The sequence below is a fragment of the Myotis brandtii genome, unplaced genomic scaffold (genome assembly GCF_000412655.1).
Source record: "Myotis brandtii unplaced genomic scaffold, ASM41265v1 scaffold517, whole genome shotgun sequence".
Classification (NCBI taxonomy): domain Eukaryota; kingdom Metazoa; phylum Chordata; class Mammalia; order Chiroptera; family Vespertilionidae; genus Myotis; species Myotis brandtii.
The window spans coordinates 2616506-2630130 of NW_005369706.1; the positions used below are offsets into that span (position 1 = coordinate 2616506).

A 13625-nucleotide genomic window follows, 5' to 3' on the forward strand; every position below is an offset into this window, starting at 1 on the left:
GGGGGGCATCTAGCTGCCAGATTTGCGATAAAAATCAAATAGTAAAACATAAGCCTCTAATGTAGTGGTGCTGAATCAGAATTTTGATCACTGCTTTCTCTACATAAGTGTGCTTCTTCATTTATTATGGCTTTTTATCTCTTCCTATTCCCAGAAAATCTGTAGTAAATTATCCAGAGTCCCAAACTTAGGTTTTTTCCTTCTAATAGGAATAACAGGAAGAAGAAACAGTTGTGTACACACAAAGGGCTTCACCAATGTGCTTCTCTAAACAAAACATGTGACTCTCAAAACCACATTCTTTTTAAAAAGTCACATTTTTGGCTACCCTTTTTGTTGCGCATTTATTTCTCTGCATACATGTCCCACAAATTTCTGATGCAAACTAGAAGGCAGTTCAGAGTTGATTGTCTGAAGCCTTCCAATCTTTCTCCTTTTCTTTTCTTTTGGTAAAGGGTGGGATTGGAGTCAATGACAGAACATGAAGCAGGAAGTGCTACCAGCAGGGAATAGTACAGTAAACGGCAGAAAAACTGAGCGCTCACACCTGGACAAGCCTCGGTGTCCTCGTTTCTAACTTGAGGGTAAAAATGCTTAATGGTTGTGAGAATCGAACTAGATAATATATGTAAGCTGTCTAACACAGTTCCTGATTCACAGTAAATGTTCAAGAAAAGTTGGTTATTTTCACTCCTCATCTGTGAATCTTAAATTCAGAGATCTGCTCATCTTTTGAATCCCCATAGCCTACTCTTATAATACATATTATACCCTGACTTGTGTTATAGCAAGGAAGTATAAACCCTCTCCCTACTCCTTTAGGACGAGGACTCCAGCTAACCCACTTTAGTATATCCCAGAGACCTAACTCAGCACCAGCATTCACTTGTGGGATGAATAAGACATCTTGTTTAATTGGAGAGAGACTGTGTGTGATATTAAGGAAAGCTAGTTCTATCAGCCAGTTTTTGGTAGTAGACTATAAAGACAAACCTACCAAGAGTGGGGAAATATTAGTTAACAGAAAGGGGAAGTCTTGAGATGCAAGGTCAAGATGGCGGAACAAGTAGATCTTGAACTCACCTCCTTCCACAAACACATCAAAATTACAACTAAATATAGAACAACCACCCCTAACCACCTGAAAACTGGCTGAACAGAACTCCTGTAACTAAAGATATTAAAAAGAAGCCACACTGAGGGTAGGAGGGGCAGAGACACAGCCTGGTCAGGTGTAGCAATTCATAAATGGAAAGGATAACATAACATAACACCCTTACACCAGGATCCCCAGCCTAGGGCATCTGTGCTGGGAAGAGGAGTCTCCATAACATCTAGCTTTGAAAACCAACAGGGATCATATCAGAGAGAGACAAAGGACCGTGGGAGACCAAGACAGTGCTCTTAAAGGACTCATGCTCACACTCACCCGCTCCAAGCTCCAGCGCAGAAGCAGCGGTTCCAGAAGTGCCTGGGTCCTATGGGGAGGAATTAGATGGACTAACATTAGAGGGAGGGCTGGAGGGGCAGGGATTGGTGGGAACTCTCCCTGAAGAGGGAAGTGCTGGCGAGTGCCATTGTTCCTTTGTTTCTTTTGCTGTGCTCTCCTTCCACCTGGCTGACCTGGAGCAGGCAGGTGCCAAACCTGTCACTCTCCATTAACTTAGCTAACCCTGTTCACCCCACCCCAGCATTCCCAAGATCCTGCCCCACCTAACCTTTGAGCCCTGGCCAAAGCCTTCCCCACGTGTGCTCCTGACCTTCCACACAAGCAGCACTGGCCTCAGGTAAAATCATAGCAACTACCAAGTGGTCACAAGTCCAGCACAAGCAGTGGCCAGCCTAGGCCAGCACCACAGCCCCACCCAGTGGCTCCACAACAGACACACCCAACAGGCAGCTGGGGCCAGCACTGGAGCCCCTCCAAAGCAATTTCCACCCTGTGGGGTAAGCCCTTGCACACCAGATCATCCAAGTAGTTTTGGCTGGCCCTCGCAGCCAGTCACCTAAGAGTCAACCCCACCCACAAGCAGGCCTGCAGCAACTGGAGCCCAACTCCAACAGAAGGGCACACACAGCCCACACAGGGGACACCCCTGGAGCACCTGGCTCTGGTAACCAGGGGTGATAGTTCCACTGGACCCCACAGGAGAACTTCTTTTTGAGGCCACTTCATGAAGACTGGAAGATGTAGTGGATCTACCTAACACATAGAAACAAACAGAGAGAAACAGCCAAATGAGGAATAGGTTCCAAACAAAAGAACAGGAAAAAACCCAGAGAAAGAACTAAATAAAACAGATAAACAGTCCACCAGATAAGAAGTTTGAAACAATGCTCAACAAACTCAGAAGTAGATGAACTCAGTGATAAATTCAACAGATACAGAAAATTTAAAAAAATGACCAGTTAACCCAGCTGATGTGGCTCAGTGGTTGAGTGTCGACCCATGAACCAAGAGGTTGCTGGTTGTTCGATTCCTGGTTGGGGCACATGCCGGGTTATAGGCTCAATCCCTGGTAGGAGGGGTACAGGAGGCAGCTGACCAATGATGTTTCTCTCATCAATATTTCTATCTCTCTATTTCCCTCCCTTTCTTTCTCTCTAAAAATCAATAAAAACATTTTAAAAAGAAACTATCAGAATGAAATGAAAAATATTAGAGAGAATTGACAACAGATTAGATGATGTAGAAGACTGGATTTAATGCAGAAGTGAAGGTAGTGAAAATCATCCAAATGGACCAGCGAAAAGGAAAGAATTTTAAAAAATGAGGATAGTTTAAGGATCCCATAGAACAATATTAAGTGTATCAACCTTTGCATCATAGGAGGAGAAGAGAGAGAAAGAGACATAAAACCTATATGAAGAAATGATGGCTAAAAACTATTCTAACCTGGTTAGGAATCAGACATCCAAGTCTAGGAAGCACAGAGAGTCCCAAACAAGATGAACCCAAAGAGGCTCACACCAAGAAACATCATCATTAAAATGCCAAAGGTTAAAGACAAAGAAAAAATTAACAGCAGCAAGACCATTTAACATTTCATGTAAAGAGATTTAGTGTGATGAACTCCTTTAACTTTTTTCTTGTCTGTGAAACTCTTTATCTGACCTTCAATACTAAATGATAGCTTTGCTGGGTAGAGTAATCTTGGTTGTAGGTTCTTGCTATTCATCACTTTGAATATTTCTTGCCACTCCCTTCTGGCCTGCAAAGTTTCTGTTCAGAAATCAGCTGACAGTCTTATGGGTGCTCCCTTGTAAGTGACCAAATAATTTTCTCTTGCTGCTTTTAAGATTTTCTCTTTGTCTTTAGCCCTTGGCATTTTAATTATGATGTGTTTTGATGTGGACCTCTTTGGGTTCCTCTTGTTTGGGACTCTGTGCTTCCTGGACTTGTATGTCTATTTCTTTCACCAGGTAAGAAAAATTTTCTGTCATTATTTTTTCAAATAGGTTTTCAATTTCTTGCTCCCCCTTTAAAGGGTCTTCTTTAAGAAGAAGAAAAAAAAAGAATAAAAAATATAAACAATACAATGGTAATAAATACATATCTCAACAATTGACTATAACAATAAACAAACAGGCAGAACAGAAACAGACTCATATATACAGAGAACATTTTGATGATTGTGAGATGGGAGGGGGTAGGAGGATAGGTGAAAAAAGGCAAAGGGATTTAAAAGTACAAATTAATAGTTATAATACAGTCAGGGGGTGCAAAATACAGCATAAGGAATATAGTCAATAGTATTCTAATAACTATGTAAGGTATCAAATAGGTATGAGATTTTTGTAGATGGTCACTTAATAACTTTTAAAATGTCTGATCATCATGATGGACACCTGAAACTAATATAACATTGTATGTCAACTGTAATTGAAAAATAAAAAGTGATTTAAAAAATTAAAGCAGCAAGAGAAAAGCATCCAGTAGTACAAGGGATCCCCCATAAGACTACCAGCTGATTTTGCAGCAGAAACTTTGCAGGCCAGAAGGAAACAGCACAATACATTTGCAGTGATGAAAGGGAAACCTGTAACCAAGATTACTCTATTCAGCAAAGTTATCATTGAGATTGAAAGACAGATAAAGAATTCACCAGACAAGCAAAAGCTAAAGGAACTTATTACCACTAAACAACACTACAAGAAATGTTAAAGGGTCTTCTTTAAGCAGAAAAGAAAAAGCTAAAATTAAAAATAAGGAAACATAAGAAAGAAAAAAAATCTCACTGATAAAAGCAAACATTTAGTAAAAGTAATGGATCAACCAATTATAAAGCTAATATGAAGGTTAAAAAGCAAAATTAATAAGATCATGTGTAACTACAATAAATAATTAAGGGATACACACAATACTCACACACATACTTCTAGGTACTTATCCAAAGAAATGGAAAATGGTAACTTGAAAAGATATATGTGCCCCTATGTTCATTGCAGCATTATTTATAACTAGAGGCCCGGTGGACAAAATTCGTGCACGGGGGAAAGGGTGTGTGTCCCTCAGCCTGGCCTGCACCCTCTCCAATCTGGGATCCCTCTCACAATCTGGGACCGCTGGGTCTTAACCACCCATCTGCCTGCCTGCCTGATTGCTCCTAACCGCTTCTGCCTACCATCCTGATCGCCCCCTAACCGCTCCCCTATTGCCCACAACTGCCCTCCCCTCCCATGACCTGCCTCCTCCACGAAAGGTGGCGGAGACGCCGGGACCGGCTCCTCTGCACCGCACGGAGCCGCAGGACCCTAGGCCTCACCACGCAGAGCGGCTGCTGGCCCTGCCTTCACTGTGCATGACCATCTTGTGATGACCTAGGCTTTTATTAGTGTAGATAGTCAATATATGGAAGCAACCTAAGTGTCCATTGATAAATGAATGGATAAAGAATATGTAGTACGCACACACACACACACACACACACACACTGGAATATTAGCCATAACAAGGAATGAAATCTTGCCATTTGAGACAACATAAATAATTAAGGGATACATTAATAGAGGGTTTTATGCTAAGTGAAATAAGACAGTAAAAGACAATTACCATATAACTTCACTCACATGTGGCGTCTAAAGAACAAAACAAACAAACAAAACAAAACAGAAGCAAACTCATACAAAGAACAAACTGACGGTCGCCAGCCGAAGGGGTGGGAAGTGGAGGGATGAGCAAAAAAGGTGAAAGGAATTAAAAAGTACAAACTACCAGTTATAAAATAAGTCATGGAGACGTAAAGTACAGTAAAGAGGGTCTAGTCAATAATATCATAATAACTGTGTAGGAGGACAGATGGGTACTAGGCTTATCATGACAATCACTGCATAAAGTATAGGAATGTGTAATCACTATGTTATATACCTGAGCTAATACAATTTTGGATGTCAACTATAATTTTAAAATGACTTAAAAATAAAAAGAGAAAGAAAAAGAAAATTTTATTTTGTTTTGCACCCAGAAGGGCAGTAGGATGTGCCAGGGGCAGATCAAAGACTATCTGTTGTGTAACCAAGAAGTTCGCTGCAGACTGAGACTCTTTACTGTAGAAATGGAACTTCCGTCTCTCACTGAAGGGAGAAGCACTTGAATATCTTAATACGCCCTGGAGCCCAGGGGAGAACTGGGGACTCTTTTAAAGAGCAGAAGAGAAAGGCAAGTATTACGTCTGTTATGAATGTTTGCAAATAATGTGACTTTACAAACTTTCATTAAAGAATTACAACACTGGAAGGCATTATGGTAAAATAATGTACCTTGGACATGGCTTTCCTATGAAGAAAACACAATGTTCTGTTTACTAAAGTCCCATACATAGATTGTGATGAAAATCACAAACAACTCTTTAGCTGAAACCACTTTTTTGTTCAATAGAAACAGCAAACGGTATATTGAATAGAAATGGTTACTTCATTTCCTGCACGAACACCATGGAATATGGAGGGATATATTTTCCTCCAAGACAGAAATCTAATGAAGTATAGTGAAATTTGCCTAGAGACTCTTACTGAAATAGCACTTATTCAAAAGAAATTTTTTATATCACTACTTTTAGAGTTTCAACAATCAAGACTCTGTATTTGAAAGGCATTAGGAAATGGGCTCCAGTCCCCTGAAGCAAGTTTGGACCAAGTGTCTCTTGTACAATAGACAGAGACCGCATTGAAGAATTCCAGGTTTATGCTGTGCTTGGTGCAGTGTTGGCCACAACATAACAAGTGTTAAATAAAATAATAGCAACATGTGACATGGAGAGCCTGAGTCTCTCATTCTTACTGCTAAGCCCACAGACCAGATGGCTGTACACACCCGTAATCAAGTGCGGAGCCATGCGGAGCTGTGTGGGCCGGGGGCTGGCGAGGCAGCGCTGAGTCAGGCCGCTGCCTTCTCTCCCTCCTGTGGAATTGCTTCACAGCCTCCAGTCATCGGCGCGGTGCCATCGGCGCGGAGAGCTCACAGAGCTTTGGATGTGTCCAGACAATTCATGAAGGACGCTGATTTCCCTCGAGTATGTGCCAAATGACATCCTACCCACTCCTTCAGCACCTGGAGCAGTGACTTGCTAATGAGACCTGTAAAGAAACTGGGGCGTCTCAGGTAGAACAGGCACAGTTGGCTGTTCATGAGACACTTGAAAGTATTAGCTCTTTTTAAAATAAATAAACAACTCTACCTTGAGGACATCATGCCGAGTGAAAGAAGTCAGTCACAAAAGAACAAACAGCGAATGATTCCACTTATATGAGGTCCTTAGAGTAGTCAAATTCACAGAGACAGAAAGGAGAAAGGTGGTTGCCAGAGGCTCGGGAAGTGGGGATGGGGAGTTATTGTTTAAAGGCTACAGTTTCAGTTCTGTAAGATGAAAAGAGTTCTGTGGGTGGATGGTAGTAGCACAATGATGTGAGAGTACTTAATGCCACTAAACTGTACACTTAAAAAAATGGTTAAGATGGTACATTTTATGTCATGTGGATTTTGCCACGATTTAAAAAAAAATATATAATAAATATATAAATAGACACCTAATCAGCATGTATTTCCTCTGAGGGTCAGTGAAAACCAGGAAGATGTTCCTCCTCTCATGAAATGAGAGCAGATGCATTTTGAAGCATTTAGAAAATGGTCTTCCCCTTTTCTGTAGCTGCTGGTCGCCCCTGGAGCGTGAGCTTATCTAGGACAAGGTCTTTCATCTCTGTGTCCTTGAGACTCAAAATATGAGGGGTTCACAGTGTCCCCAGGCTTGTATTATTAAGACAAACTGAATGTTAAATATACTCCTCAGGTCTAACAAAAATTAATGTCAAAGAAGTCAGACTGCTTCTAAAGCAACTGAATTCAGTGGGAGGAGAAATGCATTTTCTCTTTGAAATTTGAAGTTATATAAGCCAAACGCCAAAGAACAGCAGCACATTCTCTCATGCTGCATCTGGCTTTTGAACTGAAGAGCTCGGGCCTCTGGTGCTCTCACCTCACGTTCCCCAGCATCTGCAGCCTTGACCCATCTCTGGTCAGTATCGGCTGGTTACTGACTCAGCAGAGAAGAGCCTGGTCAATCATTACCTGAAAGGAAACAGTAGCTTGTTCTAAAAACGAAGCTCATGTTTTTGTGATCAAAGCAGCTTCTCTGGGAGCCTCAGACCCTTTCATTGATTGTGCTCCCAAAGGGCTCCGGGAACACTGCCCACGTGAGGTCCAAGGCAAGACTGCTTCTTTCGCCGTTGTGGTCTCTGCATGAAATAAAGAAGAGTGTCGTGGAGTACCTTTGTGTGCCTTAAAGGTGTCGTCCTCCCAGTAATAGAGTCCCTGTGCAGCAGAGATGGCATATTTTGTTAGTGAATTTGGGCTGGACCCTGTGCTGGACACATCGTCTTTGTCAACCACAAGCTGTTACTGAACACTTCCTGGGTGAAATATGCTAGTAAGTCGTAAGGAACTGGTTGACTGAATGGCTATTGATTACATAACATTTTTTATTGAAGTGGGTTTTATTTTAAGCTCCGTACTTTCCTCTTCGTTGGCAACCATGTCTGCAAAACCCACGTTACACACTCTAAACCCAATGATTTTTATTTTAATCTCAAAGTGAATTTGGCTGTCCTCTAGGTTAGTGATTTATATGACACATTGAGCATTTATTTATTTATCCCCTTTTGTTTATCTACTTAAAAAGAAATTTTCTTTTTACTGTGGTAAAATACACGAAATATAAAATTTTTCATCTCAACCTTATTTATTTTTTGACATGGAGAAATATATATCTGTGGTCTTTCCATCTCAACTATTTTTAGTGTACAGTTGAGAGGCATTAAACACATATTACTATGCAACCACCATCCACAGAACTCTTTTCTTGTAAAACTGAAACTCTTTCCCATTAAACAATAACTCCTTATCGTGGGCCACCTGCCACGATCCCTGGCAACCACAATTCTACTTTTGGTTTCTATGATTTTGACTCTTCTAAGTACCTCATCATATATGGGAATAATACAGTGTTGTTGTTTTGTGACTGACTGACTTCATATATAACATCCTCAAGGTTAATCCATGTTGTAGTATATGTCAGAATTTCCTTCCTTTTTATGGCTGAATAATATTCCTTTATATCTATTCACAACATGAAGAGTCACACTCCCTCACATTTTGTTCATCCATTCATCTTTTAACGGACACTCGAGTTGCTTCCATGTTTTAGCTATTGTGAATAATACTGCTGTGAGAACCGAGGTACATGCCCTTGATGGAAATCGAACCTGGGACCCTTCGGTCCGCAGGCCAACGCTCTATCCACTGAGCCAAATCAGTCAGGACTTTCCTTCCTTTTTAAGGCTGAATAATATTCCTTTATATCTATTCACAACATGAAGAGTTCCCTCACATTTTGCTCATCCTTTCATCTTTTAACGGACACTCGGGTTGCTTCCATGTTTTAGCTATTGTGAATAATACTGCTGTGAGCAAGAGTGTATGTTCATTTACTTTTTAGTTCAAAAAAGTCCATAACAATGTTTCATTTAGAGAGGAACACCAGAGGAGGAGTGGGGAAAGCTAGAGGACTCATGAATGACCTCAGCCACTAGCAAGCATCTTACAAGCCATCTATGTTTGGCCAGTTCTAAACACCATTGCATTATGTGGAAGAATAAAGTAGAACCTCCATTTCACTAGTTTAAAAATTGCTGAAAGGTTTGATTCTACCTACAGGGCTGATTCTAAAGATGACTGCCCAAGTCTCAATATGTTAGAGTCAAACAGATGTTTACTACAAGGGTTATTAGAGATCAGGTTTGTGACTGCCATTTTTAGTTGCACATCAGAATCACCCGGGGCTCTTTAAAAAAATATTGATACATAGATCCCATTCCTAGAGCGCCGATTTAACTGGCCTGGGGTGGGCACCAGTATTTTTTTTTTAAGTTTTTCAGATAGTTCTAATGTGCAGCCAGGGTTGAGAATCACTGAGACAGCTTAACCCTCCCATCTCCATTTCCATCTAGAGAGAGAAAAGGGAAATGATTTGTTGAAAGTGACACAGGTGATGGTAAAAAAAAAAAAAATGCAAACAGAGATTGAAATTTCAAGTGTAGTGCTCCAAATTTCCTGAAGCTTTTTACAGTATTTTTGCCTCCTAATTCTATTCTTTAGAAAGTGAAAAACTAAAGTACTATCAAATAGATCATTTTTATTCAATCTCGACTGATTTAAATCAAGATTAAAGGCATGCTGAAAGTTTATTTTAGTTTTCATTTCAACACCTGAACCGTGATGAAACCAAATTTGAAAGAATTCTACCTACAGCCAGAAATCTGCCAGAGGAAGACAAAGTCTGCGTGAAGCCTGAGATGTTATACAGCTCTAAAATGAAACAATCAGAGGCATAAAGTTTAAAGACAAGAAGAAAACGGAAATAAAGTAACAGGGCTGATTCTAAAGATGACTCCCCTCTATTGTAAAAGTCAAGTAAAGGAATCAGAAGAGGAAACGCAAACGGCCAATAAACATGTGAAAAGAACCTCCCGTGGAGGCAGCAGGGTGGCTCCTGGGACCTGACACCTGGCACAGGCATTCGCCAATCCGAACTTTGAGAATCTTTCACGAATATGAATCAATAATGAAGACTATCAAGACTGAGGCCACCCGCCTCCCCCACTGACTCAGAACAGAGAATGAGGGTACTTGGTGTGAGGAACATTTGCGTTGAGGAGATTAAGCAAGAAAACCAGAACTTCAAGGGATTTGTACGAAGATATGCCCAGGCAGCCCAGCTGCAGGGAAGAATCCATCCTAGGAAACAGTCACAACATGAAGTACTTGCTTTCTGTATTAATGTGGACTCTCTGTGAGCAAGTGACAAAAATGGACTCAAATTCACTTGAGCTGGAAATAGTTTAAAGTCTCCTGTAAGGGAACCAGAGATGTACGTGGGGAGTTTGCGGGGAGAGGCGATGAGTATAGATAATAGCAGCCCAGAGTCACATTCCCTCCACTCCGAGACCAACAAGGGGAAAACCTCCCAGGAGTTCCACCTAGAAAAACCCGGCAGAAGGACTCAAATAGTCCTCTTTTGAATCATGCGACCATCTCTGATAACTGGAAGGGGCTTTGCTATAGAAAAAGTTGACCTTTACTGGTATAATATGTGAAGGAAAGATCTAAACTTAACCACCTATCACTATATCTTTTTGACCCAATTTTGAAATGGAAAGATCATAAAGCACCTTCACTGGCCGGAATTTAATGGAACAACATCCTAATGAAAACACACTTACTGGTGCAGTAAGTCCTATCACATCACTGACAGATTCTTGGAACTGCAGCAGAACTACCCACAATGAGACCAATTTCACCACAGGCCCGTTGGTAAAAGAGGACCTGCTGTACTCGAGCACTTCACTGGGTTCTGCTAACAATTATGGCCGTTCGAAGACCTCAACTGCACATGTTCTTGCTGTATGTACACTTTAATATAATAAAACCGTTTGAGTTTCTGTTCATTAACCCCGCAGCTTCCCTTGACCATGACTCCCTGTGCCTGACCTCTGGTCACTGAGACGATGGGAGACAGTCAGCAGCAGTTTCCTGTGAAGACTCTTGGGGCACCCCCTCCCCAGCAAAGGCTCTTAATATACAGAGAGAAACAGGTGGAGAAGGTGCCATGGAGAGGAGGCTGAGGAATCAGAGCCCTGAAGTGTGAATGCCTGTGGTGAAGTGCGATTTCACCTGGAGAAGAGGCGGGGCCCACGAAATGAAAACAGTGGGAGGAAAAAGAAAACAAGCATGCTCTGACGGGATGAATTGATTTTTTTTCTTTAAACTTTTTCTAGGAAAGGTGGACAACAAGGAACTGAGGCTGAGGGTGCCCCATAGGAAATGGGAACTTCTGCAAGGTCAAGGGGAGGGGCCCTGTGATATTGGGATTTATAATAAGAAATATCTCCAGTCCCTGACCCAGGGCTCCTAAAACCTTTGTAAATTCCCAAGAAATAAGAGGACGAGGAGCAGGTGTTTTAATGATCGACTCTGGGTAGGCTCCTGGATGGGGGCTGGGTACCAGAAAGACCCAGTCATGATGAGAAACTTGGAATTTTCAGCCCCACCCTCCATCCTCCTGGGAGGGGAGAGGAGCTGGAAATGGAGCTAATAATTGAATAACTGATCACGCTTCTGTGAGAAAGCCTCTATAAAATTCTAAAAGCACGGGGTGGGGGTGGGGTTGAAGAGCTTCCAGGTGGGCAAACACCTGGAGACCTGGGAAGAGTGGCACTCCTGGAGAGAGCACGGGAGCTCCGCGCCCTTCCCTCATGCCTTGCCCTATGCATCTCTACCATCTGGCTGCTCCTGGTTATATCCTTTTATAATAAACCAATAATCTAACAACTAACGTGTTTCTCTGATCTCTGTGAGCTTCATTAGCAAATTAAACCCAAGGAGGGGGTAGTTGCAACCTCCAATCCATAGTCAGTGAGTCAGAAACCCAGGTGACAACCGGACTTGTGATTGGCAACTGAAAGGGAGGCGAGGGGCAGTCTTATAGGACTGCGCCCCTAACCTGTGGGATCTGGTGCTATCTCAGGAATTGAGTTGAACTGTAGGAAACGCAGCAGGTATTGAAGAACTGGTTGGTGGTGTGGAGAACCCTGCCCCCATGTTGCACTTGGTACTAGAATCATCCTAGAACCCCTCCAAGAATGGGAAAGAGACTCGCACAGAGGGAAGGGTGCAGGGAGTGGCCCCTGGGACTCCCTGAAAGGGGCCTCCATGCCTCTCCTCAGCAGTGTGGGATGACAGTCCACGTGGGCACACAGAATGTCAGAGCCGGAGGTTTCCTGATGTTTTGTGAATTCGCCTGACCTTGAACCCCAGTTGAGTGGGCTGGCCAGAGTACTTCCCTATACACCCCCACTTTCCTTCCCTCTATGCGTCACCCACCCCCCTGGGATTAAGATATCTTTAACACAAGGATCCCCTCGCCATTCATAAACAGGAAAAAGAGAAATGTGAGAATTGTAAGGAGAAATGTGAGAACTGCATCCGATAAAACAGTTCCTGATTTTAGAAAGAGAAAATGGAAAATATCAACTCTTCTATGTCAGCAATAACATGGCCTTTGGGGGTTCTTGGGGCAAAGCAGAAGAGCACTAGACCAGGAGTCAAAGCAGTTACCTTCTAGCACTGGGTCCGCACACACCGCTGGGCGGCTTTGCACGGGCTGTCCCGCTCTTGTCCTCTTTCCTCTTCTGTGAGAGGATGAAAGGGTATTTAAGTTCTCTTCCAGGTTTAATTTTCTAACTTTCACATAAGTTTTTCAACTAACAATGATAAAACTTGCTAACTGCATCATTATTAGTATATTTCTCTACACTTTCCGGGAAGACATGGAAAGTATTTTCCAATATTGATGAGGGAATAAAATCACTATGAGACAGAACCTGCCCATGAAGCATCAGCTCCTGGTGTGTTCTTCTGAGAGACGCCAGCACTTTGTCACTCTCTCAATCACTCACTTTCCCCTGTGACTTATTTTTTTCGGAAGCAGTTTTCCAGCTGCTTCTCACTAGAACCTTTTCTAAAGGAGGGACATATTTTCCCCACAAAAATCCAGTCAGGATTTACCGAATGACAGTTTTGGGTAAAGCATTGACAAAGTACATGTTAAAATTCAGTTTTGGGCAATGGTTTCCACCCCCTTTGCATATAATCAATGTGTGTAGTCATAAAACCACCCCAGTGCATCTTATTTTCCTTTTTTTTATTCCCAGGTCTCCATTACTTCAGGCTATAGTCCCTTCTTACCAAGTCTATCCTCACCAATTCCACATGCACAACACTACACATTTTCCTGCCTAAAATACTGCCTCCACCTTCCAATGTCAGTGTTGACTGCAGGATAAAATCTAAGGCCTTAACCCAACCCTACCTCAGCAGCCCAGCTGCCATCACTCCCTTCCCCGTCTGTGGTCCAGCCGCTGGGAAGATTCCCTGTCCGAGGCTCATCCCAGACCCTTCCCATTTTGCTCATTCTCCTCACTGACTTGGAATGTCTTCCCTCCTCTGAAGGCTGCTGGTCTTTCAAAACCCAGACAAGACCCCCCCCCCTCCCCCCCCCCAGCTTCCCCTAGAA

General features: G+C 42.4%; 1 long non-coding RNA gene across 1 annotated transcript in view; it reads right to left on the reverse strand.

Moving 5' to 3' along the window:
* Positions 1–1428: 1428 nt before the first annotated feature.
* The window catches only part of LOC102259737, a 13364-nt gene continuing 1167 nt past the window's right edge, over positions 1429–13625 (reverse strand). Inside the window, exons 2-4 of the long non-coding RNA XR_314219.2 lie at positions 12668–12741; positions 2106–2203; positions 1429–1478 (exon numbers count right to left, since the gene is read on the reverse strand). This is a non-coding gene — a long non-coding RNA (uncharacterized LOC102259737). The remainder of the gene's footprint in view (positions 1479–2105; positions 2204–12667; positions 12742–13625) is intronic.